Source organism: Leucoraja erinacea, chromosome 28 (assembly GCF_028641065.1).
Source record: "Leucoraja erinacea ecotype New England chromosome 28, Leri_hhj_1, whole genome shotgun sequence".
Taxonomy (NCBI): Eukaryota; Metazoa; Chordata; class Chondrichthyes; order Rajiformes; family Rajidae; genus Leucoraja; species Leucoraja erinaceus.
The window spans coordinates 25,507,001-25,532,735 of record NC_073404.1 but is presented as its reverse complement, the minus strand read 5'-3'; the positions used below and the strand labels follow the sequence as shown (position 1 = coordinate 25,532,735).

General features: G+C 47.0%; 1 protein-coding gene across 1 annotated transcript in view; it reads right to left on the bottom strand.

Moving 5' to 3' along the window:
* LOC129710802 (cytosolic arginine sensor for mTORC1 subunit 2) overlaps nt 1-25,735 on the bottom strand; it is a 107,328-nt gene that overhangs the window by 16,874 nt on the left and 64,719 nt on the right. The gene's annotated exons all lie outside the window — the stretch shown is intronic.

Below are 25,735 nucleotides of genomic sequence, written 5' to 3'. Positions count from 1 at the left end.
TGGACTCGGTGGGCCGAAGGGCCAGTTTCAAATGGTGTATCTCAAAAACTTAAAACTATAGTTTTCAATTCTGCAGGAGGACAATGGGGGAATATGTCCCGTTAGAAATTCAGTCAAACCTCGGTTACCTAAGTCCGTAGGAGCAGAATTAGGCCGTATCCGGTCTTCTCCGCCATTCAATCATGGCTGATCTATCTTTCCCTGTCAACCCCATTTTCTTGCCTTCTCCCCCCATAACCGCCGACACCCGTACTGATCAAGAATCTATCAATCTCTGCCATAAAAATATCAATTTTCTTGGCCAGGTTGTAAACTCGATCAAAGCAGGCTTGAAATGATCCATCCGTAACCAGGAATTAATCACTGTTGTTGCTCTCTGCAGTGATGTTCATGAAAACCAGTCAGTCAGTCAGTCAATTTTATTTGTATAGCACATTTAAAAACAACTCACGTTGACCAAAGTGCTGTACATTAGTGCAGATACTAATGTGCTACATACAATGGTACACAGGCCTAACAATACATACATAAACTGTTTACAGCACGCCCTCAGAGGACCTCAAAAACACTAGGGAGTCGAAATAGCTTTTTTTTTTTTTTTTGTTTATTTTATTAGAAGTTAGTACAATACAAAACAATACAGTGGGACCTAATTTTAGGTGCGAACTATGTCATAACGTAATTATACATTCTATGTACAACCTCTAGTTTTATGTTTTTGAAAAGGAAATAAGAAAGACAAGAAGAAGGGGAAAAAAAAAAAAAAAAAAAATTGGAGAGAAAAAGAGGAAAAATAGATAGAAGAAAATAAAAAAAACATGAAGTGTGTGTATAAGAAAAGAAAAAGTGGAAAGTAGAAATGGGAGAAAAAGACCCTTAAAAGAGAAATTTTCAAATCTTTATTCGGAGATGTAGATCTATCCACGACCTGACCTGAAATCAGTCATCTTTACGGTACCACTGCATCACATGATTCCAAAAAGTCGATAAAAGGGGACCAACTCCTTAAGAATTGGTCATATTTATCTATTAGTCGGAGTCTCATGTCTTCAAGGCGTGCTATGTCCATCATATTCCTAATCCACATTTTAACAGTTGGAATAGCTGTATTCTTCCAAAATTTTGAGCCTCGATTTAAAGGAGTCAGTTCTGATGAGGAGGGATGCTGTTCTGAGTGGCGCTGGACTGAGTGGCAACGGGTGCCACATGGTCATGTGCGCGTCAAAAATGAATGTGAGTCAGTGGGCGCCGGCCGATTAGCTGTACCCGTCAGCAAGAAGGACGAGGAAAGTCAACTGTGTCACACTTCATGGGTGGATGTCCGGAAAATGGTATTATCTTGATTATCAAGGGTGTCAGAGGTTACGGGGAGAAGGCAGGAGAATGGGGTTGAGAGGGAAAGATCGATCAGCCATGATTGAATGGCGGAAAGGACTTGATAGGCCCAATGGCCTAACTCTACTCATAAACCTATGTGTTTTTATTTACTATATTTTCCCTTTCTATTGTTAACATTTAAAAAAAGTTACCTGAGTAACTCAGTGGGTCAGGCAGCATCTCTGGAGATAAACGTTCAATAGATAATAGACAATAGGTGCAGGTGTAGGCCATTTGGCCCTTCAGCACCGCCGTTCACTATGATCATGGCTGATCGTCCACAATCAGTACCCTGTTCCTGCCTTCTCCCCCCTATCCCTTGACTCCGCTATCTTTAAGAGCTCTATCTAACTCTCTCTTGAAAGCATCCAGTGAATTGGCCTCCACTGCCTTCTGAGGCAGAGAATTCCAGAGATTCACAACTCTCTGGGTGAAAAAGTTTTTCCTCATCTCCGTTCTAAATGGCCTATCCCTTATTCCTAAACAGTGGCATGTCGGGTCGGGACCCTGCCTGATGTTGTGTGTTGTGTGTCGTGTTGTGGTGGCAGAAATTGTGGGCCGAATGGCCTTGCGCTGTTCTATGATGGAACTGAGGCACAGTCTTACAGCATTTTCAAGTGATTTTCTTTGCAGTAAAGAAAGCATTTCTGCAATTGTCCTAACTACTTGCTGTACAGTTCACTTGCCTTTTGAAACTCATGCGCAGTGATCCTAATCGCTCTGCATCTCAGAGCATTGCTGTCTCTCACAATTTACGTAATATGCTTCATTTAGAATCTTCTTGTCAAAATGGATGTTAATTTTTCCAGCATTATTCTCCAGTTGGCAGGATGTTCCTATGCTTCGTCACTTTACCTCTCTCTCTGTGTCTTTTGAAGCCTGCTTCTGTCTTGCCCTTAATCTTCAGCTGATCCCTGTGTCATGGCCAAATTTAATGAGCAGTGCTGCAATGCCATCATCCTCATCATTAATATGAAGGTCAGGCCTGGTCACAAAACCCTCTGGAACTCATTGCACCTTGACGACCAGAATAAAGATCTATTTACTTCTATTTTGTTTCTTAGAAGCCAGTGGCGCAGCGGTAGAGTTGCTGCCTTTTACAGACCCGGGTTCGATCCTGACTACGGGCGCTGTCTGTACGGAATTTGTACGTTCTCCCCGTGGGTTTTCTCCGAGATCTCCATTTTCCTCCCACACGCCAAAGACGTACAGGTTTGTCGGTTAATTGGCTAAATTGTTAATTGGCCCTAGTGTGTGTGACAGTGTTAATGTGCGGGGATCGCTGGTCGGCGTGGACTCGGTGGGCCGAAGGGCCTGTTTCCGCACTGTGTCTCGAAACAAACAAAACAGTCCCGTATCCCACTGATCTATTGCCTTCTATATCATTTTTTTAATCATATCATTAGGCTTTCATACTGCACCTTATCAAGTGCCTTTTAGAAATCGAAGTATGGTAAATTTGAGACAGACACAAAATGCTAGAGTAACTCATTTTGAGAGAAGGAATGGGTGACGTTTCGGGTCGAGACCCTTCTTCAGACTGAGAGTCAGGGAAGAGAGAGACTAGAGATATGGAAGGGTAAGGTGTGAAAATAACAGATCTAAGCAGACGCTGCTCAAGGAAATGTAGAATGGATCATTGTTAGCTGAGGGGAAGGTGACAACGAGGCATACAATCGGTAGAATTAATCAGGAGGACAGGGAGATTGCGTTGACAAAGGTTTAGTTTAGTTCAAAGATAGACACAGAATGCTGGAGTAACTCAGCGGGACAGGCAGCATCTCTGGAGAGAAGGAATGGGCGACGTCTCCTTCTTCAGACTGATGTTAGGGGAGAGGGAGATACATAGATAAGGAAGTGTAAGGTGTGAAACATGACAAAGGGCATGGTGATCAAGGAACATGGAGAGTAGATTATTGTTAGTTGGGAGAAGGTAACAACAAAGCAAACAGAGATAAAATGTAGTCGGAGACAGTAAGACTGGTCGGAGAACTGGGAAGGGGATGGGGATGGAGAGAGAGGGAAAGCAAGGGCTACTTGAAGTTAGACATGGTAAATTCATTGGTTTCCCTTTTTCCAAATACGTTAGGTTTTCAAAGACAGACAGAGTGACACAGTGGAGCAGCTTGAAGAGCCACTGCCTCACAGCTCCAGCGAACAGGGTTCTATTTGGTGGGAACTTTTCCTTTGATTCACAATTCTCACAGAGAGTTGTGAGTCTGTGGAATTCTCTGCCTCAGTGGGCAGTGGTGGCCGGTTCTCTGGATGCTTTCATGAGAGAGCTAGTTAGGGCTCTTAAAGATAGCGGAGTCAGGGGATATGGGGAGAAGGCAGGAACGGGTTACTGATTGGGGATGATCAGCCATGATCACATTGAATGGCGTTGCTGGCTCGAAGGGACCGAATGGCCTACTCCTGCACCTATTGTCTATTGTCTGAGTAAGTGTCCTCCAGGAGTTCACATTTCCTCCAACATCGAGCCACACGTTGTGGAAACATGCCCCTTGGCCCAACCTGCCCACACTGATCACCGTGCCCCATCTACGACAGCCACAAAATGCTGGAGCAACTCAGTGGAACAGGCAGCATCTCCGGACAGTAGGAATGGGTGACGTTTTGAGACGAGACCCCCATCTACAGCCCCACCTGCCCGCCTTTGGCCCGTTTCCCCCTCTAAACCTACCCTATCCATGTACCTGCCTGAATGTTTCTTAAACGCAGCGATAGTACCTGCACATCCCAAAAACAATTAGGCTGACAGGTTCATTGTGAAACATCCCAATCTACGGGGGAGAGATCGAATCTGGGCCGGAGAGGATACGAGGATGGGATTAGCTCAGCAGTTACCGCAGTCTTGGTGGGCTGAAGGGCCTGCTATCGTACTATCTCTCTCCATGACTCAAGAACTGTGTTGTTGACTTTGAGTTTTTTCTTTAAACGACCTGTTATTTGTTTAATAATGGCTTCTATCTGGGAGAGACTGAGAGAGTCTACGACCAGAGGGCACTGCCTCAGAATAAAAGGACGTACCGATTTCTTTGGCGACTGCTGGCAACATTGACGGACGTATCAGGTCACTGAAAAATTCACGACGTGATGTGGCGTGGCGTGGCGTGGCGTGACGCGCGGTGTTTTTTCAAGTGTCGCAACATTTTTTCCGTCGCCGCTGGATTTTGAAACGTTCTAAATCTTTTGGCGACACTGATATGACACCGGCAGTCGCCGAAAAAATCGCCAAGTGGGACAGGCCCTTTGGAATGCAAGTCAAGTCAAGTCAAGTCAAGTCAAGTTTATTTGTCACATACACATACGAGATGTGCAGTGAAATGAAAGTGGCAATGCTCGCGGAACAACAAAACCAAACAAATTATAAACACAATCATAACACACATATTATTTTACATAATAAATAATAGAAGGAAAAACGTTCTGTACAGTTAGTCCCTGGTGAGAAAGGCGTTTACAGTCCGAATTGCCTCTGGGAAGAAACTCCTTCTCAACCTCTCCGTTCTCACTGCATGGCAACGGAGGCGTTTGCCTGACCGTAGCGGCTGGAACAGTCTGTTGCAGGGGTGGAAGAGGTCTCTCATGATTTTTTATTTATTTATTTATTTATTTATTTATTTTCATGGTGAGGTGAGGTGGAACTTCATTAGCCTGAAGGGGGTGAAGCTGCAGAATTCATTGCCACAGGTGGCTGTAAATCTATAAAATACCGAGGGTCAAAGCTGACTAAAATTACCTGCCGATAATTTATTTCTCCTCTTTTCAGTTCAGGATCTTGTGTCCTACTTTTGAATATTTCCACTCCATTTATTCTTCCGTGATCAATAATGAACCTATATCAAGCCTCTGAGGATAGACACGAAACGCTGGAGTAACTCAGCGGGTCGGGCAGCATCTCTGGAGAAAAGGAATTTCAGGTCGAGTCTGAAGAAAGGTCTCAACCCATCCCTTCTCCCCAGAGATGCTGCCTGTCCCGCTGAGTTACTCCAGCATTTTGTGTCCAGCCTCGGTGTAAACCAGCATCTGCAGTTCCTTCTTATTTCTCGGCCCTTCATTCTCCCGATGATCGCAAGGTTAACTACATTTATCATCTTTTATAACTCCACATTTCGCGGCGTTATAGTACCTGGTGCAGACTTTGGATATTACAAGCTGATACTAGTATTACAGATAACAGGCCATTAAAAGCTGCTTCGATGCCAACGTTTGTTTAGTGCAGATTCTGGGATAACAGTGCCCATGTGAGAATTCATTCGTGTTTATAATGATAACATTAGACTACATTCTCATGCCCATGAAAAAGACCAGAAGACACAGGAGCAGAATTCCGCCATTTGGCCCATCAACTCAGCTCCGCCATCTGATCATGGCTGATCCATATTTCCCTCTCAACCCCACTCTCCTGCCTTCTCCCAGTAACCTTTGACACCCGGAACTAATCAGGGGCGGCACGGTTGCGCAGCGGTAGAGTTGCTGCCTTGCAGCGCCAGAGATCCGGGTTCGATCCCGACTACGGTTGCTGTCCGTACGGAGTTTGCACGTTCTCCCTGTGATGTGCGTGGGGTTTCTCCAGGTGCTCCGGTTTCTTCCCCCACTCCAAAGACGTGCAGGTTTGTCGGTTAATTGGATTTGGTATAAATGTAAAATTGTCCCTAGCGTGTGTCGGATGCACAGTAGAAAGCAATTTAATCTGGGGCGCAAAGTCTCCAGAGGTTTCCGTTCAGGTTTCCTAAGTGGGACAGGGCATTACTCAGCGGGACAGGCAGCAACTCTGCGGAGAAGGAATGGACGACATTTCTGGTCGAGACCCTCCTTCCGAAACGTCACCCGTACCTTCTCTCCAGAGACGCTGCCTGTCCCGCTGAGTTCCTTCTTACACCATACAGATCTGTTTTGATGCCAGGGAGATAGTGATATGTGCAAGCTGCTGCTCCACATGCTTGCGTGTCAGAAGTACACTTAAAAACCCATGGCCTGTGAAATGGCACAACATGCCCGCAGGTCGCGCACAAGACGGTCTAGATGCATTAACCTCACTGCTGACAAGTATTTTAATGACGGGCTTGCTTTCCTGAGCGATATGTTCGCTGGATAATTAATGGAAGAGCTGGGAGTGAATAATTCACTGCCCCAGCTCTTGCTGGGACATATGATCACGCATTCTGGGAGACCCGTTCATAAATTAATAACCAAGTCTGATTATTTTAAAAGATGGCTTCTTGGGTTCAGTCACGGCATCATCCGACCAACTGCTCCCCACCTCATTGGGGACCCTCAGACTATCTCTGATCGGAATTTACTGGACTTTAACCTGCACTAAAGCAGGGGTGTCAAACTCATTTAAACTCATTTTAGGTCGCGGGCAAAATGCGACCATGCGCGCCGGATTGCGGCGTGCACGCGCTAACGCAGCCTGATCCGTCAACGGGGAGAGCTGCAGCCCACTCTGGCACCGGGGTAATCATCCCGCGGGTCGGATTGGACCCCATAAATAACCAAATCTGGAGTATGGTGTACAATTTTGGTCGCTAAATTATAGGAAGGATGTCAACAAAATAGAGAGAGTACAGAGGAGATTTACTAGAATGTTGCCTGGGTTTCAACAACTAAGTTACAGAGATAGGTTGAATAAGTTAGGTCTTTATTTAGGTCTTTATTTAAGTTAGGTCTTTATTCTCTGGAGCGCAGAAGGTTAAGGGGGGACCTGATAGAGGTCTTTAAAATGATGAGAGGGATAGACAGAGTTGATGTGGACAAGCTTTTCCCTTTGAGAATAGGGAAGATTCAAACAAGAGGACATGACTTCAGAATTAAGGGACAGAAGTTTAGGGGTAATATGAGGGGGAACTTCTTTACGCAGAGAGTGGTGGCGGTGTGGAATGAGCTCCCAGTGGAAGTGGTGGAGGCAGGTTCATTGGTATCATTTAAAAATAAATTGGATAGGCATATGGATGAGAAGGGAATGGAGGGTTATGGTACGAGTGCAGGCAGGTGGGACTAAGGGAAAAAAAATTTGTTCGGCACGGACTTGTAAGGCCGAGATGGCCTGTTTTCGTGCTGTAATTGTTATATGGTTATATGGTTAAATAACCTTTGGCGAAGGGGTGTCAAACTCGCGGCCCGAGAGTTTGACACCCCTTCGCTGAAGGTTATTTGCATTATTCCCTTTATCACCTGGACCGTCAACCTGTACTCATTTTAGTGGATGGATTGCACCACGCGCTAACGCAGCATCCAACGGGGACAGCCCACACTAGTTGTTTGGACCCCATAAATAACCTTTGGCGAAGGGGTGTCAAACTCGCGGCCCGCGGGCCGAGAGTTTGACACCCCTTCGCTGAAGGCTATTTGCGTTATTCCCTTTATCACGGACTGTACTGCACTCTGTGGATGGCCCCACCGACCATCCATCCATCACCCGTACACTAGTTGTTCCTTATCCCACTTGCGCATCCAACACACTAGGGGGGGGGGGCAATTTACAGAGGCCCAATCAACCTACAAACCTGCACAGCTGTGGGCAATGTGGGAGGCCACCCTTTATCATGTATCTGAACGCTGTGAAAGGCTCGATTGCATTCATTCATTGTCATTGCACTAACTGGTTGGCACGTAACAAAAGATTTCCACTGTACCTCGGTGCACAAGTTCGCAAATTACAGGAGTAGAATTAGGCCATTCGGCCCATCGATTCTGCCCCCATTCAATCATGGCTGATCACTGCCTCCTAATCCCATTTTCCTGCCTTCTCCCCATGACCCTTGACACCCATCAAATCACGTCTTGGCAGAAGGTAGACAAAAATGCTGGAGAGACTCAGCGGGTGAGGCAGCCTCATGCAATCCTTGCCTGTCTCACCCGCTGATTTTCTCCAGCATTTTTGTGTACCGTTGATTTTCCCAGCATCTGCAGATCTTTCTTAAAACGTGTTCACAGAAGGGTCCGCGGCCGTGCCGGCGGCTTTGCGCAGGATGCGGTACAGCAAGAGCTCGGCGCTCGGCGGGCAGGATGATTACGGGAAAAAGAATCCGCCTTCGGGCCGGATGATTTCGTCCCGGGGGCCGTAGGTTGCCGAACCCCTGGTTTAAAGCCTTACGCCCAAGTGTCACGTTGCATTTGTAACCAGTACTGTCGAATAAACATGATGGGATGGGCTAGGTACACATTACTGGTAAAAAGCACTTCCCACTTGTACATTTGACAATAAACTAAACTTTAAAAAAAAATTGGAGCAGCCAAAACGTGTAGGAAGGATGTTATTTTTCTTGCCTTTGAGGCCATTTCAGCTGGCTGTTTGTAAGAAAGATTTGCCACCACAGAGTGCCTCCATTATTTTGGACCCCAATAAATGCTGGCACCAAGAGTCGTAACACCAGCGACGATTAAAATCAAGCCACAATTAAAAGGTTATTGCAGCTTGAAACATGAATAGTGTCGTAAACAAGCCAGCCAGTTGATTACGGGGGGTTTTGGCAACGTTTTATTCCTGTTTTGTTTCTTCAGACAATCTTGGGCCCCCTGTCACTGGTTGCAAGGCAGGGCACTCTTATCTCAGGGCTCGAGTAACATCATCTGCTGCAAGACTGTGATGTTTATGGAATGTAATCGTTTGGCATTTTTTTACAATCTCCACTCTGGTGAAGTAGTTTGAATTTAGTTGGAAGAAAGAATTCAATAGTGCTCTGAATGCAGGAAGGGCATGTTACACACATGCACGCGCACACACACACACATGCTCACGTTCTCACACTCACATTCCCTCATCATGCACACGCACCCGTGCACACACACACCCGCATTCTCACACACACACACACACACACACGTTCTCACACACACACACACACACACACACACACACACACACACACACTTAATGGAGAGCCATGTTCTTATTTTAATTTAGAGATGCAGCATGGAAACAGCGGCCCACTGAGTCTGCGCCACCCAGCGATCACCGCACATTAACGCTGTCCTACACGCACTTGGGACTAGTTACAATTTTATCGAAGCCAATTAACCTGCAAACCTGTATGTTTTTGGAGTGTGGGAGGAAACCGGAGCACCCGGGGAAAACCCACGCAAGTCACGCGGTCAGGATTGAACCCAGGTCTCTGGCGCTGTGAGGTAGCAACTCTACCGCCATGCTGCCCATTCTGGAGGTTCCTTGCCTCTACACTCTTCCTGAGTAGTTCCTGCTGTCACACACATTATGCGCAGAAAAGGAATAGGTGACCCTGACTTTTTGTGTCTATCTTCGGTGTAAACCAGCATCTGCGGTAACCTCCTCCAAAAATTATCACATTCCCGGATTATGGAAAGAGTTCTGATGGGTGGGTCTGGGACTCTGCCGGGGACACTTGCTTCTGCTGTGCTTAAGGGCTTGTCCCACTATACAAGTTTTTCCTTAAGAGTTCTCCCGAGTTTAAACAAAAAAATCAAACTCATGGTAAGTACGTAGAATGTACGTAGCGGGTACGTCGGATCTCTGGACGTCTCGTAACGCTAACGGCAGGTACTCGGGAAACGCGGTAAGCTCGCGACGTTTTACCAACACGTTGAAAAATGTCCAAGGGAGCCCCAAGTACCTACGAGCGGCTATTACCGTAATTCTCCGAGTTCGAATCAGGGGAAAACTCGGGAGAACTCTTGAATTACCTCGTACACTGGGACAGGGGCTTTAGTGGCGAGATTGCTCTTTGAAATCTCGGATGCACAGTCAGCTTTGCAACAGTGCATGGGAACCGGCAAAAAAACAAACTGATAATAGTATTGTTTGATATTTTTCATCAAATGTCCAGAAGAAAGAGAAACAAAAGTGATTGTGAACGCACAGAACATTCAACAAATAAGTGATTTTGAGCTCTTATCAGTCATTTTCTTCAGTGTTTGTGTCTGTAAAAAAGAAGGTTTCCCGATTGTGGCAATTCATGGTGGTAAAACAAAAAGACAGAACTGATTTACCAATCTCTGGATTGGTCGGCACGGTGGTGCAGCGGTAGAGCTGCTACTGCCTTACGGCGCCAGAGACCCGGGTTCGATCCCGACTACTGGTGCTTGTCTGTACGGAGTTTGTACCGTCCTCCCAGTGACCTGCGTGGGTTTTCTCCGAGATCCTCACTTTCCTCCCACACTCCAAAGACGTACAGGCTTGTAGGTTGATTTGATGGTAGACAAAAATGCTGGAGAAACTCAGCGGGTGCAGCAGCATCTATGGAGCGAAGGAGACAGGCAACGTTTCGGGCCGAAACCCTTCGTCAGACCTGCTTGATTTGATCATGGCTGAACTAATTTTCCCCCTCAACCCCACTCTCCTGCCTTCTCCCCGTAACCTTTGATACACCCTTACTGCTGGAACCTAGCACTTGGACTGCAGTCCAGGTTGGTGAGAAGTTCACAGCTACATGGTTAGTAACCTAAAGAGAACGCTTCACAAGAAAAGCAACAGCAGAGCCATTCCAAATTAACAGATATAAGCTTCCAAATAAAGTGTATGTTTAAGGCTCTCAGCGGGGAAGATACTGCTAAGCAGTGAAATTGCACCGTTCTTACTCCAGAAAGGGGTGGTGGTGGCGCAACGGTAGAGTTGCTGCCTTGCACCGCTTACAGCAGCAGAGACCCAGGTTTGATCCCGACAGTGGGTGCTGTCCGTACGGAGTTTGTACCGTTCTCCCCGTGACCTGCGTGGGTTTTCTCCGAGATCTTTGTTTCCTCCCACACTCCGAAGACGTACACGTTTGTAGGTTGATTGGTTTGGTATAAATGTAAATTGTCCCAAGTGTGTGTAGCATAGTGTTAAATGTGCGGGGATCGCAGGTAGGCGCGGACTTAGTGGGCTGAAGGGCCTGTTTCCGTGCTGTATCTCTAAACTAAACTAATACTAATCTGGGTTTTTATCCAATTTCCAGTTTCCTATAATTTTTCTCTTATGTTACTTTGCAATTTTTTTTTCTAAATCTGCATTTTTCAAACTTTGGCCAAACACAAACTGGAGGATTTCGCTTGGGCAAGTTACAACCCAGCAGTATGAATATTGATTTCCCCAACTTCAAGCAGCCCTTGCGCCCCCTCTCACTCGGTCCCTCCCCCACCCTAGTCATCATACTAGTTTCACTGCCGTCCTGTTGAGTTTCACTGTCTGTGTAACTCGTTATCACCATCGCCACAGCCAACAATGGACCATTGTGGGCTCCACTTTTCCTTGATCATCATTGCATTATGCGTAGATTTCATTCTTTTGTTCTATTTACATTCTATACCTCTCGTTTCCCCTTCCCCCGACTCTCAGTCTGAGGAAGGGTCTCGACCCGAAACGTCACCCAATTCTTTTGCTCCAGAGATGCTGCCTGACCCGCCGTGTTACTCCAGGTCCGTTTTCTCCGACATTGCTCTCTCTATGGCCGTGAAAACAAACTGGTGAACAGATTACTCTCTCCGAACAGACTGGATCTCGACACTGCCTGTGGGGCACCTTCTGACAACAGGTATCTCTGCATTCTGAAGGTCCAGAGCCAAAGGCAAATGCTTCTCACAAAGTAATCGATGCGTCGCTCATTAAGGTCAAGTATCAGTATCTGCTTGAGGTTAACAGGATCAGTTTATTTCAATGGCTCAATGGCACCTTGTTGCGACATGCACCGGGCAATCACAAGTTCCTGGGGTTAGAAATGTGCGCAAACTGCACGTGGCCCACTCTCCATAGGTCGTTTATTAATACGGGCACCTCACATTTTATGCAGCGATCACGTGCTTGAAAAACAGCGCACAATTCAAAAATGTGTAAAATTAAACTTTGGTTGTTAGCAGTAGCCCAACTTGCCCACACCGGCCAACATGTCCCAGCTACACTAGTCTCACCTGCCTGCGTTTGGCCCATATCCCTCCAAACTTGTCCTATCCATGTACCTGGAGAAACTCAGCGGGTGCAGCAGCATCTATGGAGCGAAGGAAATAGGCAACGTTCCGGGCCAAAACCCTTCTTCAGACTGAAGAAGGGTTTCAGCCCGAAACGTTGCCTATTTCCTTCGCTCCATAGATGCTGCTGCACCCGCTGAGTTTCTCCAGCTTTTTTGTGTACCTTCGATTCTCTGCAGTTCCTTCTTAAACATTATCCATGTACCTGTCTGTTTCTTAAACGTTGCCATAATCCCAGCCTCAACTATCTCCTCTGGCAGCTCGTTCCATACACCCACCACCCTTTGTGTGAAAAAGTTACCCACTCAGGTTCCTCGTAAATCTTTTCCCCTTCACCTTAAACCTGTGCCCTCTGATTCTGAATTCCCCTTCTCTGGGCAATAGACTCTGTGTTTCCAGCCAATCTATCCCTCTCATAATTTTATACGCCGATCTATTCCTCTTAAGATGAGGATAAAACTTCTTCATCCAAGTTGACTGTGCCTGAACCTCTCTGTCGGTGGATCACCAGCTTCCTGACAGACAGGAAGCAGCATGTGAGGCTGGGAAAGCACATCTCGGACCAGCAGACCCTCAGCATAGGAGCACCGCAAGGCTGCGTACTCTCCCCTCTCCTCTACTCTCTCTACACCAGCGACTGCACCTCCACTGACTCCTCTGTCAAACTTCTCAAGTTTGCGGACGACACAACCCTGATTGGACTGATCCAGGATGGGGAGGAATCTGCCTACTGACAAGAAGTGGCACAGCTGGCATCCTGGTGCCATCGCAACAACCTGGAGCACAATGCTCTTAAGACAGTGGAATTGATTGTAGACTTTAGGAGAGCTCCTCCTCCCCCTCCCCTCACACAGTCACATCTGTGGAGTATTTTAAATTCCCGTGAACCATCATCTCCAAGGACCTTAAATGGGGGGGGGCCACCATCGACTCCACAGTCAAAAAGACCCAACAGAGGATGTACTTCCTACGGCAGCTGAGGAAGCACAATCTGCCCAAGTCAATGATGGTCCAATTCTACACGGCCATCGTAGATTCTGTTCTCACCTTCTCCATCATGGTCTGGTTTGGCTCAGCCACCAAGCATGACACCTGGAGGCTGCAGCGAATCGTCCGATCGGCAGAGAAGGTTATTGGCTGCAACCTTCCCTCCATTGATGAACTGTACACTGCAAGGGCCAGGAAGCGAGCGGGCAAGATCATCTCTGACCCCTCTCACCCTGGCCACAAACTCCCTCTGGAAGGCGACTCCGGACTGTCAAAGCTGTCACAGCCAGACATAAAAACAGCTATTTTTCCACAAGCAGTAGCTCTACTCAATAACCAACAATCTGTAGCCTCCTTTTGCTCTGGTATTTTATTTCATTCACATGTTTAATCGAAAATGTTTTATTATTAATGTTTAATGTTTTATGTGCCATTCCCAACTGTCACTGTATGTCATGTTGTTACTTGCGGACGGAGCACCAAGGCAAATTCCTTGTATGTGAATATTTGACCAATAAACGTATTCATTCAGAGAGTAGATGAGGAAAAACGTTTTCACCCAGAGGGTTGCGAATCTGTGGAATTCTCTGCTACAGAAGGCAGTGGAGACCAATTCACTGGATGTTTTCAAGAGCGAGTTCGATATAAGCTCTTAGGACTGATGGAATCAAGGGATATGGGGAGAAAGCAGGAACGGGGTACTGATTTTGGATGATCAGCCATGATTCTATACACCTCGAAAAGGTCACCCCGTATCCTCCTACAATTAAGCTAATAGATTTTTTTTTAAATTCACCCTGGTTTCGAATTGATGATCCATTTGAAGGAAAATAAGTCAATGAGGTTAATTCCCGTGGAATTCATGCTAGATGGAGGTATTAAATACAGTACCTAGTTACAGCAATGTCACACGGCCTCTAGGATTCAAAGCCAAATGCTCTGCCACACCTTTATGGTCTGATGATGTGCCGTAGCTAAGATGGTGGAAAGCCTGATCAGAAGTCTGGACCTCTCCCAGCATAGACTGACGAAGGCAGCGTGGCACGGTAGCACAGCGGTAATGTTGCTGCCTTACAGTGCCAGAGACCCCAGTTCGATCCTGACCACGGGTGCTGACTGTACAGAGTTTGTACGTTCTCCCCATGACCACGTGGGTTTTCTCCGAGATCTTCGGTTTCCTCCCACCCTCCAAAGACGTGCAGGTTTGTAGGTTAAACGTGTAGGAGGGGAGAGGGAGAGGGAGAGAGCAAGAGCGAGGTCGGTGGCATCTTGCCGGAGGTTAGATCCAATTTCATTGCAACATGTGGCCTGCGTTTACACACAAGATAAAGCATTATCAATCTGGAGTTGTAATTATGCTTGTGTGGCAAACTGTTTGCTGAGTTGCAAGTCAATTAAATGCAGCGCAGCAGAGAGTGGTTCGTGTGTGCTTTATACTTCTGCAAGATCAGTAAACCCAGCAAATAGCCATCTGCTGCCGCTTGCCTCTGGATGAACTGGCGGCGCGGTGGCGTAGCGGTAGAGCTACTGCCTTACGGCGCCAGAGACCCAGGTTCGACCCCGACTTCGGGTGCTGCCTGTACGTTCTCCCCGCGACCTGCGAGGGTTGTCTCCCGAGATCTTCGGTTTCCTCCCACACTCCAAAGACGTGCAAGTTTTCAGGTTGATTGGCTTGGCAGAAGTGTAGAAATTGTCCCCAGAGTGTGTCGGGTAGTGTTAGTGTGCGGGAATCGCTGGGCGGTGCGGACTCGGTGGGCCGAAGGGCCTGTTAGTGCGCTGTATCTCTAAACTGAACTAAACTCTGGATGAGTTGGAAGGCAGAACTAGTACGGTTACTGTTAGGTTGTAAGCTCGGCAACGAGGTGCTGTTCCTCCAGTCTGCATGTGCCTTCATATTGCCAATGAGTTTTACCATCCTCACTGTCACGGTTGGTTTTGGGAGGCGCACCCGTGGTACGAAGGCTGAACGGAAGCTGGGTGAGGAGAGGGACGAAGGTTCGCTGGCCGATGTGGAGACTGTCAAACCTGCCACAGCCAGACATAAAAACAGCTTTTTTTTTCCCCACGATTAGTAGCTCTACTCAATAACAAAAAATCTGTAGTCTCCTTTAGATGTGGTATTTTATTTAATTCACATGTTTAATAGTAAGATTAAACGAGTACTTACCAGTACGAAGTTTGATCTGTATTTTATGAGGAGTTACGATGAGGGATTACGTGAAGAACCCACCCAGCGCGCAGGCGCGGCATACTTCCAAGCAGCGGTGTGGAATCACAGATAGACACTAGTTGAAGTAAAGATAGTGAAGACCAACGAGACATTAGTCCGAATTTGATCTATATAATGAGGGTGGGAGCGGAGGGCACGTAATCCCTCATCGTAACTCCTCATAAAATACAGATCAAACTTCGTACTGGTAAGTACTCGTTTAATCTTACTATTTTACTTCGGAGTCACGTGAGTGACTACGTGAAGACTTCAAAGGTCTGTGATTTCAAACCGTGTAACAGTTATATCACTCACTGCCGAAAGATCATCGAGGGAGGAAGTGGTAGCTAGAGACCAACAAGTTTGTTTAGTTATAAAAGAAATATTTATTAACTATAACAAAAAACAAAATAGCTCCCATGGGCTTTAAATCATAACTTTGCGGTTTTTAAAACGGTATCCGCAAAGACGTCCTGTTCCATCAGCGGTTTGTTTGTAAAATCGTTGGAATGTCGATTCCCTTGACCATCCCGCTGCTCTGAGGATGTGGTCGAGGGGAACCTGCATCCTATCCGCCGCTGAGGTGGACGCTGCCCTGGTTGAATGGGATTTAAAAACATTTGTGTTAATCCCTGCCATGCTGAGGACCTGTTTCAACCATCTGGATAATGTTTGGCTGGTTACCCGTCCAAAAGGCTTTCTGTGGCTAACCCATAAGGCTTTCTCTCTCCCTCTTAGCGTTTGGGTAGTGTCTAGGTAATGATGAAGGTGGGTCACCACACACAGCCTAGGATCTGGAGGGTAAGCCCGGAAGATCAACGGGGAGTTTGATGTACCTGGTCTACTTTGTTTTACCAACCCCGGCATGGTGAAAGTAATGGTATCTGGGGTGGTCACCATGTAGTTCAGATTAAGCTGATGGAGCGAATGGACCCTTTGAGCTGAGACAAGCGCCATGAGCATGAGGGTTTTGTAAGTGGCCTGTTCCAGGCTCAGGGATCCCACCGGAGGCCAACCTCGAAGGTGTGTAAGAACTACACTCACATCCCACATGTGAGTGTATCTAGGTGTAGGGGGTTTGGTATTAAAGATCCCCTTAAGGAGTCTGATGACTAGAGGGTGGGATCCCACACTATGCTGTTCTATCGGCATGAGGTATGCGGACAGTGCGCTCCGAGCCGTATTGATGGCACTGTAGCTCATCTTGAGGTCATGGTGCAGGTGGGCCAGGAACTCCAGCACATCCGAGATCGAAGTCGTCGTGTAGGATGTCCCTGCGTCCAGACAGTACTGTTCCCATTTCCTGATGAAGGTCAGGTACTGTTTCTTGGTGGAAACTCGCAGGGATGCCGACATGGTGGTGATTGTTCTGTCTGATAACCCCAATCCCCGGTAAGGCCTGTTCAAAATCTGGAAACCAGGAGTTTCAATTTTTGGTGGCATGGATGGCTAATGCCAGTTACCGGGTGAGTCAATAATTGGGGGTGGTGTTGAAGGACCATTGGTGTCTCTACCACCATGTCGTGGAACATTGGGAACCATGGTTGGGTAGGCCAGTCGGGCACGACCAGAATGCCAGAGGCTGAGTCTGCCTGAATTTTCTGGAGTACCCGACTGATGAGGCAGAAGGGAGGGAAAGCATAGAAAAAGAAATTTCCCCAGTCCAGCGTGAAGGCATCTACCGCTGCTGCCTCTGGGTCTGGTTCCCAAGCCACATACATGGGTAGTTGGTGATTTAACCTAGACGCAAACAAATCTATATCTGGCGTACCATATTGCTTGATAATTTTAGCAAATAATTTTGGGTCCAACATCCATTCGATGTTGTCGTTGAATTTTCGTGACCTGGTGTCCGCCACTAAATTTAGTTTGCCTGGTAAATAGGCAGCTGATAGCCAAATATGTCTCTCGACACACCATTGCCAGATTATAGCAGTTAATTTGTCGCATGATACTGATTTAATGCCACCCATGTGCTGGATATAAGATACTGCCGTAGTGTTGTCGATCATAATTCTAACATGCACGTGTCGCATACCAGATGCATATGCTTTTAGCCCATAAAAGGCGGCGAGCATTTCCAAAAAGTTAATGCCCAGTGATTGTAGTAGCGATGCCTCTGAGTTAGTCCATCTGCCACCTGTGCTGTCTTTGGAGTTAGTAGCTCCCCAGCCTAAAGCACTGGCATCCGTTGCAATGGTTATGTTAGGATTGGTTACGGTGATAGGACTGTGACCGTGCCAAATATTGTCAACCCACCACTGAAGTTCTAATTTGGCTTCAGCGGGTAAATCCATTTTGCGATCATAATGCCCCCTATGAAGGCGTAATGCATGAGTCCTTGCTCTTTGTAAATTTTGATAATGCAAGGGCCCATGTTGGGCAGCCGGAAATGCTGCTACTATAGAGCCAATAACTCTGGCTACATGCCGTATTCTAGGTTGTGGTGTGGCAATTAAATGGCTACAAGCTTCAATGAGTGAAACTGTTTTGTTCCTGGGCAGAGTGACAGTCATGTGAATCGTGTCAATAGTGAAGCCTAAGTAATCCATGTTAGTAGTAGGCTCCAATATTGATTTATCTGGGTGGAGGATAAAACCCAAAGTTTCAAGGAGTTGTTTAGTGGCTAACACTCCTGCGACAGCTTGTTCCCGTGTTCTTCCTAATATGAGAACATCGTCCAGATAGGCCACTACTAAATGTTTTAGTTCTCTCAATTTCTTCATGGCCACTTTAAGAATTTTCGTAAATAGTCTGGGAGCTGTCGTTAAACCATTGGGCAAAGCTCGGTACTGCCATAGCTGGCCCCTCCAGATAAATTTCAGATATTTAAAGTAATCTTTATGAATGGGTACCAAATAGTAAGCATCTTTGATATCTATGCTTGCCATGTAGTATCCCTTGGAGATCAGTTGTCTGGCAGTGACAAATGTCTCCATTTTGAAATGTTGATACTCAACAGACTGATTGAGTGATGTCAGATCAATAATAATGCGACATCCACCATCTTTTTTGGTTTTGAGAAAAATATTTGATACAAATTCTTGCGGCTCGTGTGTGGTCATTTCTATGATGCCTTTAGCCACGAGCCGATCAAGTTCAGCTTGTCCTTCTACCTTCTCAACTGCCGAGGGAAGGAACACCCTTTGGGGCATGTGCTGAACTGGCGGTTCTACGCCTGGTTTGAATTCAATCTTGTATCCACTAATACTGTTGAGTATAAACTGATTGTTAGTAAGGGAGCACCAAACATGCTTGAAGAACCTCAACCGTCCCCCTGTTAATACTACACCCTTTGTCTGTGTATGTTGACAGGAACCAGACCCACCTACCTCCATGTTCACTTGTGGAGTCGTTTCCGGTGGGTCTGGCCCAAGGTTGTCCGTGTTGGTGCTGCGGTGGGGCGGCGCATCTTCCCACGGCTCCGCCCTGGGCCCCGCTCTAAAAAAGAGCTCTGGGGGTAGTGGGAGGCGGTCACCAGGCTTTCACCAGCTCGGTATCTGCTGGTGGCTGCCGAGGCGTGCGGCCAACTGGGTGTCTTCGCCCTGCTCGGTCCTGGCCCTGCCCTCATGAGGCCTACTGGTTTTGCCGCCTCTTCCAACTCCTTGAGCCTTTTGGCCAGATCCGCACCAAATAGCAGCGCCTGTCGTTCGGGCGCTGGAGCTTTACAGAGGCCGGCATATGTTGGGTTGAGGGCAGGCCTGATGTTGTCCCGCCGTAGGTTGTTTAGCTCATACGTGGTGCTGCACATCAGTGCGAGGGCATCCTGCTGGGGTATGGTCAAGTCTTCATCCCCAACGGACCGAGCAAAGGCGGTGACGGCTGCTGAGTGGAGCTTCAGGACTCGCTGCATTTTGACCTCGTGAGCCCTTATGTGCTGCCCCAGCTGGTTCCAGATCTGCCCATTTACCGTCTTGACCCTCAGCGCCTCGCAATTTTCGGGCACGATGTAGTTGTCAAGGGCCTGCTGGACAGCCTTGTCCTGCAGCGGGTTGTTGGACAGCCTGTTTATAGTTGCCGCCATTCTGGGTGGCAACACCATCCCAGTTGTTGGTGGTGCCGCATATCGGCCCACTACACCCAGTAGCTCTTCTTCCGGCACGCCCGGCATGCTGACGATATCCTCCGCCTGCCCTTGGGATAGGCCAGCCCAGTCCTGGCCTCCCTTACTGCCCTCGAATATAGAGGGTACAGAAGGGTGTGGAGAGGAGGAGGCCAAAGCCCGTCCTCCTGGGAGATGCCGCATCTCCTCATTGATCATACGCTCGAGGAGCTGCCTCATGCAGCTTATCCGAGCGTCTCCCCTTTTCGGTGGGGGAGAGTGTTCCCGTTCCTCCGAATCATCGGAGGACACCGGCCGGTCGGTTTTCTGTGTCGCCTTCCTCCCTGTGCGGGGCGTTGAGATCTGCAGCACTGGGGGCGGCTCGGTGTCGGGTGAGCGGGAGCGTTGAAAAAGCTCCTCCGCTGCGAGAGGCTGCCGTCCCGCTATGGACCCGTCCTCGGGTGGAGTAGGGCAGGCAGTCCTCCTGGCTGGTCGCTTGCGAGAGGCCATTATTCTCTCTAGCGCGACTCTGTAACAAAAAAGACACTTACCTGAGGTCTCGTCTTTATGCTGCAGCTGGAGAGCCTGGCTCCAGCTGCTGCCGCTGTTGCACTGCTGACGTAATGCCGCGCCTGCGCGCTGGGTGGGTTCTTCACGTAGTCACTCACGTGACTCCGAAGTAAAATCAATAATGATTTATTATTAATGTTTAATGTTTTATCTGTCATTCCTAACTCTCACTGTATGTCATGTTGTCACTTGCAGGCGGAGCACCAAGGCAAATTCCTTGTATGTGAATACTTGGCCAATAAACTTATTCATTCATTCATTCATTCATCTCCAACGCCGGTAGTCAAGGAGACCAAAAATGAAAATTCTGCTTCATAATTAAGAAGGCCGAATAGTGAAAGGCCCGGATAGAGTGGACGTGGAGAGGATGTTTCCAATAGTGAGAGAGCCTCGGACCAAATGTTCCTTCACGAAGGAGATGAGGAGGAATTTCTTTAGTCAGAGGGTGGTGAATCTGTGGGGGCAAGTCAATTTTAAGGCAGTGAGATAGATAGATTTCTTAATTAGTACGGGTGTCAGGGGTTAAGGGCCGCAGAAGGCAGGAGAATGGGGTTGAGAGGGAGAGATAGATCAGCCCTGATTGAATGGCGGAGTGGACTTGATGGGCCGAATGGCCTGTTAAAAGAAAAATCAAATCAGAGCTTTATCGATTTGTAAGTGGGAAGGGAAACAGAGTCCTTTAAGTCGTCAATTGCAACCTTAGATTTTCTCTTACATACAGGAAAGATAATCCCTTTGGCAAAAAATTATGGATAAAATATAAATCCTGTTCATATCAGTAAGCACTTCCCTCGTACATTACTGTGTCATCTGATTCAATGGGTACTTTTAGTCCAAAATAAGAGACCATTCTGGCTTTTTTGGTGAGTCACCACTTATTTTGAACAATGGAAGTTTGGGTTGCTGGGTATTAAAAGGATTTCACCATGGCGACCGAGGCATGAGCCGTGAGGAATGCCAATCAAATTATGATTCACCAAATGCAACATCTTGACGGGGATGTTGCCAGGACTAGAGGGTCTGAGTTCCAGGGAGAGTTTGAGTAGGCTGGGACTCTATTCCTTGGAGCGCAGGAGGATGAGGGGTGATCTTATAGAGGTGTATAAGATGAGAGGAATAAATTGGGTAGATGCACAGAGTCTCTTGCCCAGACTAGGGGAATCGAGGGCCAGAGGACATAGGTTCAGGGTGAAGGGGAAAAGGTTTAATTGGATTCTGAGGGATAACTTTTTCACACAAAGGGTGGTGGGTGTATGGAACGAGCTGCCATAGGAGGTAGTTGAGGCCGGGACTATCCCAGCAGTTAGACAGGTACATGTATAGGACAGGTTTGGAGGGATATGGCAGGTGGGACTAGTGTAGCTGGGACATGTTGGCCAGTGTGGGCAAGTTGGGCCGAAGGGCCTGTTTCCACGCTGTATCACCTTCGAACGGTGTTGGGGAAGTCCAGTACCAGGGGCCACAGTTTAAGAATTAGGGGTAAGCCATTTAGAACGGAGATGAGGAAATACTTTTTGACCCAGAGAGTGGCGAGTCTGTGGAATTCACTGCCTCATAGGGCGGTGGAGGACAGTTCTCTGGATACTTTCACGAGAGAGTTAGATAGAGCTCTTAAAGATAGCGGCATCAAGGGATATGGAGAGTAGGCAGGAACGGGGTACTGATGTGGATGATCAGCCATGATCACTGTGAATGGCGGTGTATACGCTCGAAGGGCCAAATGGCCGACTCCTGCACCTATTGTCTGTTGTCATACAAGAGTCAGCACAGAGAGATAACAAGAACTCACCCTTCTTATCCTCACCACCTCCATCGCTATCTCTGTTTTTTTAAAATGCCAAAAAAATATATATATACAAGAGCTACTATCTACCTCATTGGAGACCCTCGGACGATCTTTAATCAGAATTTACTGGACTTTATCTTGCACGGAACGTTCTTCACGTTATTCACCTTGATGGTTCCAAGATGGCGCCCACCCCAGGTAACTATTTGTGTGTCAGCTACAGAAGCAGATCTACAATCATACGTGTGGTCTTTTCTCCGACTGGATAGCATGCAAACAAAAGCTTTTCACTGTACCTCGGTACACATTAAAAGAAACACACTAAACGGGGCTGCACACATTTACTTCAGCTCCGTCTATTCTTGCCCATCTCTGCAATCTTTACACTACATTGTGCTGTTCAATAGTCCTCTTTCTCATCATCCTTTCTGCTCGCCTCTACTAGCTGCGGCACGGTGGCGTAGCGGTAGAGTTGCTGCCTTACAGTGCTTACGGCACCAGAGACCCGGGTTCGATCCGGACTACGGGTGCTTGTCTGTACAGGGATTGTACCTTCTCCCCGCGACCTGCGTGGGTTTTCTCTGGGATCTTCGGTTTCCTCCCACTCTCCAAAGACGTACAGGTTTGTAGACTAATTGGCTTGGTATGAATGTAAATTGCCCCTAGCGCGTGTAGGATAGTGTCAGTGTGCGGGGATCGCTGGTCGGTGCAGACTCGGTGGGCTTCGAAGGGCCTGTTTCCGCACTGTATCTCTAAACTAAAACTAAACTGAGTTGATCTCTATAGTTTCTAAAGGTTGGACGTTGCTCAATTGCTAACCCATTCGCCTCTGAGTCAGAAAGTCGTGGGTTCAATCTCTGCTCCCGAGACCTGAACTCACCCTGCAGGCCAACTTCACACCAGGGTGGCTTCCAAATAAATAAATAAAATGGTACGCTGCTGAAGAACGTGGCCTAAACCCTGTGTAGGAACTGCAGATGGTGGTTTAAACCAAAGACAGACACTAACATAATCTTCAATTCATTTCTTTTAAATGCCATCTATATCCCTCGTTCCCCCCTCCCCTGACTCTTGGTCTGAAGAAGGGTCTCGACCCGAAACACCACCTTTTCCTTTTCGCTACAGATGCTGCCTGATCCGCTGAGTTAAGCCCCCGTCCCACTTTTCCGAGTTTGCACGAATTCTCCCGAATTTTCCACTTGATTCAAACTCGGAGAATTACGGTAATAGCCAGCCGTAGGTACTCGCGGCTATTTTTTTTCTAAACTCGTGGACATTTTTCAACATGCTGAAAAAACGTCCCGACTTACCTGATGCCCCGAGTACCTACGGCTGGCATTAGGAGCCGCTACGAAATATCTACGGACTCCTATGGACTCGCTCCGGACATTCTCCGAGTTTGAATCAAGGGGAAAACTCGGGAGAATTCGTAAGTAACTCGGGAAAGTGGGACACGGGCTTTACTCAGAGGCATAGAACCTTCTGCCCTTGTCCAATGGAGACAGAAATGCCCCATGCCAGAAAGTTACATTCGTTTTTAATTAAATTTACCTTGCATTTGTGAATTATTTCAAAGTGTTTCCAAGCGTTGAGGCCATTAAATAATCTTTATATTTTAAATAATTACGAAAATGTAGATGATCATGCGATTTTTGATGGCTTTTAGACATTCTCAGTATGCTAAACATTCAAAAACTTCAGAGGGAAAATCTCTATACCTCCCAGTATAGGCGGGATTTCAGCTTTCACAAAGGATTGTTTTTGCTACTCTCGTTCAAGTGTTAGTGTGATCCATAAGCATTGTTGGAAGATACTGCAAATGCTGGTTTATACCAAAGATAGACACAAAATGCTGGAGTGACTCTGCGGGTCAGGCAGCATCTCTGGAGAAAAAGAATAGGTGACTTTTTGGGTCAGACCCTTGCTTGAGACTCGGAGTCTAGAGTCTTTTAAATGTGGTATTTGTAGCTGCCTCAACTACCTCCCATGGCCGATCGTTCCATATACCCACCACCCTCTGAGTGAAAAGGTTGCCCCTCAGATGCCTACATAATCTGTCCCCCTCTCACCTTGATTTTTGGCCTCAACAATCAGATCCTGGATACACTTGCAGACTGAGTTTGGCCCGCCTGCTACAAGCCAGGGAAGCACGTGGCCCCATAAGGCAACCAGTGCTTTCCACCAAGTATTGGACGATCAAATTCTGCTTCTCTCTCCATAGATGCTGCCTGACATGGTGATTGTTTCCAGCAAAAAACTGCTTTTAGTTTGGTTTGGAGATACAGCGCGGAAACAGGCCCTTCGGCCCACAGAGTCCGCCCCGACCAGCGATCCCCGCACATTAACACTATCCGACACACACTCGGGACAATGTACACATACACCAAGCCAATGAACCTACATGCCTGTTGGTCTTTGGAGTGTGGGAGTAAACTGAAGTTCTCGGAGAAAACCCACACGGTCACGGGGAGAACGGACAAACTCCGTACAGGCAGCACCCGTAGTCGGGATTAAACCCGGGTCTCCGGCGTTGCAAGCGCTGTACGACAGAAACTCTACCGCTGCACCACCGTGGTGCTTTTGCCTTAAAAATAATTTTGCTTCCAAAGTTATTTTTAAAGTTAAACTTGCTATTAAAGTTCTTTTGCTTTAAAAATAAAACCTGCTGGTAAATACATTGCTGGTGTGAAACCCTGCTGTTAGTAAACTGCCTGCATGTCAGGAGTACCTCGCTAGCTGCCTAACACTTCGGGACCTTCTGAATTCATTAATGATGCTGTGTAATGACAAGTACTTTCTTTCCACCACTTTCTGAACACACTCGCTCTCATGTTACACCCTGTGTTATTTTCACACAAACTTTCTCAGTGAAAACAAACAGATTTATTCTTGCATAAAATCCGCACAAAAGTGGTTAAAATCCACTCCAAAGAAGAACAGGTTTGGAGGTTAATTGGCTTGGTAAATGTAAAAATTCACTCTAGTGTGTGTAGGATAGTCTTAATATATGCGGGGATTGCTGGTCGGCGCGGACCTGGTGGGCCGAATGGCCTGTTTTTGCGCTGTGTCTCTAAACTAAACTAAAAAGTATATTACGAGAGTATTAGTAATTTGTCTATGAACTATTCTGGCCTGAATTTTAATCCTCTCAAACATAAGTGATAAGAGTAGAATTAGGCCATTCGGCCCATCAGGTCTACTCCGCCATTCAATCATGGCTGATCTGTCTCTCCCTCCTAACCGTATATTCTCCGGCCTTCTCCCCAAAACCTCTGACACCCGCACTAATCAACAATCTATCTATCTCTGCCTTAAAAATATCCACTGACTTGGCCTCCACAGCCTTCTGTGGCAAAGAATTCCACAGATTCACCATCCTCTGACTCAAGAAATGTCTCCTCATCCAATTCCTGAAAGAACGTCCTTTCATTCTGAGGCTATGACCTCTTGTCCTAGTCCAGGGGTGGGGAACCTTTTCATGTTGGAAGGCTGTATTAAGTTAGCTGTGATCTAATAAGGCCGCATCCAAGAAACTTCAATGAGATATAGGATTGTTTCGTTCAATCTTCTTTTACTCTTTGGTATTTTAAATACGTTCATTTTAAGATTAAAATAAAAATAATACAAGACGAACAAAAACATATTAATAAAAATAAATGGATTTGTTCTAAAGGCCGCACTTAAAATTCACATTCAAAAGGCCGCACTTAATGGCCTAGAAGGCTGCATGTGGCCTTAAGGCCCCAGGTTCCCCACCCCTGTCCTAGACTCTCCCACTAGTGGAAACATCCTCTCCACATCCACTCTATCCCAAACTTTCACTCTACTGTATGTTTCAAAGAGG